General features: G+C 31.0%; 1 protein-coding gene across 1 annotated transcript in view; it reads right to left on the bottom strand.

Moving 5' to 3' along the window:
* Positions 1-5756, bottom strand: part of bent (projectin protein bent) — a 221823-nt gene that overhangs the window by 168717 nt on the left and 47350 nt on the right. The gene's annotated exons all lie outside the window — the stretch shown is intronic.

Raw genomic sequence — 5756 nt, 5'->3', positions numbered from 1 at the left:
CTTTTGCAATTCGTACATCCAATACAGAGATTTTTCACCGAATGGAAATGTGGTAAAACAGGAGGCTTTAGCATCGCCTTAAAAGTAGCTCGTCACCGTTACTTGAGAAAGTAAATTTTCGTTACTTTTCCGTTATTTTTTTTAAATCTACTACCGCCTATCACAGCGGACAGGCCTAGTAGTAGGGGAGGCCGAGAGGCTAAATGTGGATTTACTCGAGCGGCGTGGGGACCTATTGGATTGTGAAGATTAGATGCTAAAAAGAAAAAAAGGTTATATGGTGTATGCCGTTTCAGTGGTGGGGGGAGCGTGTACAGGCTTTACGGCGTGTACAGGCGTGTACAGTACTCGAGCGTGTCAGATATTAATAGTGTAAGCGACCCATGTGTTTCTGATAACGGATAAATATTAATCTGACGGTTTGCGTGGTGGGGTTAGCTGTAGGAAGGGGTCAAAAAATCTTTTTTTTGCAACTTTGTGACTCTCCCATTTCCTTACGTCACGCTGAAATCGTCAGATTATTGAAATGTACACTTTTCTACATGTAATTAACACACCATACCTTAATCTGACGCGCTCGAGTTAGATACTAATTTGACGGGCTCCCCTGGACCCCCGGCTCTATATAGAGGTTTAATATGTGGTGGGGGTACTTATTAGGGTGCAAGCTTTCCCCCTTTATGTTATTCTGACGCGCTCGAGTAAATCCCAAAATCCCCGCTTGGCCTCCCCTACTATAGAGGCTTCTCTAGTCTCAAGCGCCATGCACTGTAAAAAATTGTGTAAAATCACAACCATTATAGTGGATAATTTTGAGACCCACTATAATAGTTGTAAACGTCCACACGTAAATTTGCAATATGCAAATAAAAATAATTTCTTGGTTTGTAACTAGCAGATTGTGGAAGTACAATTACAATGTGTATGTGTAGTTACAGGAACGATAATATGACAATACATTTCGCATTATATATTATTATACATTTAACAACAATACGCGAACAATTATATTACGTAAATTACTAAAATTTGGATAATTACAGAAAATATTCAAAATATCATGCTATTTACATAATTTTCAACATTAAATAAGATATATTTATACAATAAAATTTACATAATTTTTGTGGACTTACATAATTTCTGTAAAATTGCATGATTTTTTTATATATACAGGACTAATCACGTAATCTATTTTACATCTATTATATGTATAAAGAACAACAAATATATAAAATGAGGCTCGAAAGAATCTATCAATTAAAAATAATAAAAAAGCTCGTCAGAGCCTACATCAGCTGTTCGGATGCACAAAAAACACTTTATCTTCATGTGAATATAAATATAATGAATCAAATCATATAAACGTTTCAATCCTTTGATTTGGGTCCTTATTAATATAAAATTAAGTCTAATTATGTAACACAAAGTCCAAAAAAGTGATTCAAGCCAATTTAGCTCGTTCTTCTTTATCCAAATGCCAAATTAGCTAAGTAAGAAGATTATCACAAATATCACTTATACAAAAATAATAAATTTACGTAAATTAAAATGGAGTCAAATACAATGCGTCAAAAATTAGGATATTAACTTAAACAATAATAATATAAAAACTTACATAAAATAAAAACGGAATCCAGTACATTGCGTCAAAAAATAAAATCACATCGCACATCAAATTGTCAGATTTACTATGTAGTCATTCGCAAGAAAGAAAACAAGAAAAACGAACAATTAGAAAATTATTAAAATAATTAATCTGAAATTTAAATTATCTTAGCTTACATGTAAGCATATCTTGTAACTCGGCGTAAAGGTCTTGTGGTGTCGATAGTCAGAGATGAAATGAGAATCAAAATAATAAAGTCACGTAGTTACTGAAAATAAAATAAAATAAAAATAAAATTAACACCTAATAAAAGAACAAAGAAGGGAAACAACGTCACGATTCCATAAACAATTTCAAGTATTAGGTGTTAAACTTAATTCCTGCCGTTTTTCGTCTCCAAAATTGATTTATTTCGAAGGGAAGATAAATGAATACCCCAATCAAAGTAATTTCCTCCATTTTTTACTTTATTACTAATTAATAATACTTTATTAATAATACTTTGATTAAGGTATTTTCCTTCGAAACAAATCAATTTTGGAGACGTAAAACGGCAGGAATTAAGTTTAACACCTAATATAATGGATCTAAAGAATACGTAGAGGAAGGTCACCGATACCGACATACCACTTTGTTTTTAGACAATATTTCTCAAACAAAAGGTAAAAATACGACTTTAAAAACATAAATACAAAGTAAAAAGTGTCTTCTATCAAATAGTATAAGCAATTTTTGTAATACTGTTTGCAATTTTGCAATAATTAAGTTTTTCTTAAGTTATACAAAAATGAGCGTCTGACAAAATGGGCCCCAAAACTGACACAGTAGGCAGTAATGCTACGTATTCCTATTCTTTTTCTCTCTTTTACAGAAATTATCTATATAAAATACTTATAAATGAATGTATATAATATTTTTCAGAATCATTTTACTTCGTTATAAAACATTTTTATTGAATTATATGCATATTTACTTTATGCTGTTCTGCAAGATGCAAATATGTAACGCGATAGTTTTTCTAGAGTTGTTCCATATATACACGATTGCCTTCATCTCCAATAGACTTATTTAACACTATAAAGCAACTTTATAAAGATTAAGTCAGCTCATGGTCTGTTTTACGGACAGGTGTGGCAGTTTACGATGCATCCCAATTTTAAATTTAAAATCGTATTATGAAAAGACTAAGAGAAAAAATATTATAAATAAAACTTATTTCGGAAACTACAAGTATTTAAAATGACGTAATATTATCAATAATGTAGTTATATGATTTAAACCTCACAATTTGCAAAAGAAAATCGTAAGAATTTTATTTTCGCATTTGTAGAATTTGTTTTTAGCTAATTCGATATAGAAACAAGCCACAAACCTACGAATTATGAGTTTGTACTTCTTTAATTAGCTAAACAGATCATGATTTGATTAGTATTAATAAAGTGCAATAGTTAGTTTCCGAAAAATAAGGGGGTGTCACTTTAAGAGACCTATGTCAGTATCGGCGACTTTCCTCTATAATTCTGTAAATTCAAACTCTGCCTCTGTTGCTTTATATGAATCATTTCCGAAATCAATCTTTTATTCAGCACCCTTTCCTCATCTAATATTTTTACATTGTTCCAATCAAGATTATGCTGACAACTGACTCTGTGTTCTGTAATTACGGAATATTGTGTAGTGTTCCAATTTATGTGATTTTTATATTTATTTATGCGTGTCTTCAGACATCTACCTGTTTGGCCTACATAAGATGCTGCACATTCTCGACAATCAATTCTGCATACCACGTCTGTATGAGATAATTTTGGGCGAACATCTTTGTGACCCCTGATGAACCCCTAAGATTATTAATCCCCATATATGCCATTCGTACTAAGGAGTCTATTTAAAAAAATGTTTTGATCTTTTCAGACAAAAATGGTATAAAGGGGATCATATATGTGAAAGAAGTGATTGATTTTATCTTCCTTATTATCCGTTGTCTTGTCTTTAAACGTGTTACACTGATCATTCCATTGTTTAAATTTTTTGACAACCTATTTTTTATTTTTGAGAATATGAGTTTTAGTGGATATCCATTGTTTAAAAGAATTTTAATTATTAATTCGAAATTCACTAATGATAAATCGGGTGGGGCAAAGAAAAAACTCTATCTAATTAAACCAACGATTGTATCTACTTTCTGCACAAAGGGTGTCTAGAAAAATAATTTAAATAACGACCAGAAAAAGTAGGTTTGTGGTACTAATTATGAATAAGAGAATTTCCCTTTTTTATTAGGCACACCTCAAGAAAATTTAACCTGTCCCCCCCTATTTCTGCAGTTGTGAATTTTAACCTGGTATAGAAAGAATTAAAAGTGTTCACCAGTGTATCAATGTGTGACGCATCATATGCTAACGCAATGTCATCAACATACCTCACATAAAAAGATGGTGAAATTGAAAGATCCTGCAATGCTTTCGTTTCAAGATCTTGCATAACAATGTCAGTTACAATGGGTGACAATGGTGAACCCATCGGTACACCAAAGGTCTGTTTATAAAATTTGTCATTAAACCTGAAAAATGTTGAATTAAGAACTAATTCCAAGGCTTTAAAAAATTCTTTTGGGGATGCTCGTGTTTCTTTCAATGAATTGCCATCTCTTCTCTATGCCTTCAAATACCAAGTCAATAGGAACATTTGTGAATAATGAAACCACGTCAGAGATAAAAGAGATAAAAGAATTTCATTATCAGAGATAGTCAAGTTAGAAATGTGTTTAGTCAAATGAAAATTATTCTTGATAAAACTGTTAACTGCTGGTATTTATGTAATATTTCATTCAAAAAAGAGGCCAGATTATGGAGAGGACTCCCTATTGAAGAAACTATAATACGAAGTGGATATCCTACTTTGTGTATTTTCGGAAGACCATATGCAAGAGGCACAACAGTTACGCTTCGAAGAACGATCGATCTCTTATTAAATAAATCGATCTATCTTAAAATCGAATACTGGCGAATCGATTAAAAGATCGATCTTTTTTGCAAAAAATCGATCTTTTAAAAGATCAGATCGAGATCGCACATCCCTACCTGGAATTGTTTACGGAATCGTGACGTTTTTTTCCTTCTTTGTTCTTGGTGTTACTTTTATTTTTATTTTATTTTATTTTCAATAACTACGTGATTTATTATTTTGACTGTCATTTCATCTCTGACTGTCAACACCACAAGACCTTTACGTCGAGTTACAATATATGCTTACATTAAGCTAATATAATTTAAATTTCAGATTAATTATTTTAATAATTCTCTAATTGTTCATTTTTCTTATTTTCTTTCTTGCGAATGACTACATAGTAAATCTGACAATTTGATGTGCGATGTGATTCTATTTTTTGACGCAATGTACTGGATTCCGTTTTTATTTTATATAAATTTTTATATTATTGTTTAAGTTAATATCCTAATTTTTGACGCATTATATTGGACTCCATTTTAATTTATGTAAATTTATTATTTTTGTATAAATGATATTTGTGGTAATCTTTATAATAATCTTCTTACTTAACTAATTTGGCATTTGAATAAAGAAGAACGAGCTAAATTGGCGTGAATCACTTTTTTGGACTTTGCGTTACATAATTAGACTTAATTTTATATTGATAAGTACCCAAATCGAAGGATTAAAACGTTTATTTGATTTGATTCATTATATTTATATTTACATGAAAATAAAGTGTTTTCTGTACATCCGAACAGCTGATGTCGATTCTGACGGGCTTTTTTATTATTTTTAATTGATGTGTAATGAAATTGTTTTACAATGTAAATGGCTTGTGTCGTATCGTGTCCAATCATGTGCAAAGTAACGATAAAAGTAACTGTAAAATTCGTTACCGTTATAAAAAAAATGTAACTTCGTTATCATTACAGTTACCAAAGAAAAAAAATAATGTAGTTACCAGTAAAGTTACCAAAAAAGTAACTTGTAACTTCGTTATAAGTAACGAGTTACTTCCATTCCCTGATATACAGGGTGTCTCAGAAAATGTTACTGAAACACAGTGGGGACATAGATTGGATCGAGGGGAACAAAACAATTTTGTACCATTTTGTAGTTGACGCAATATTTAACGAGATATTAACGTTTAAAGATA

This window comes from Trachymyrmex cornetzi, unplaced genomic scaffold (assembly GCF_001594075.2).
Source record: "Trachymyrmex cornetzi isolate Tcor2-1 unplaced genomic scaffold, Tcor1.1 scaffold326, whole genome shotgun sequence".
NCBI lineage: Eukaryota > Metazoa > Arthropoda > Insecta > Hymenoptera > Formicidae > Trachymyrmex > Trachymyrmex cornetzi.
The sequence above is the reverse complement of the archived record's forward strand: the minus strand, read 5'-3'. Positions and strand labels throughout refer to the sequence as shown.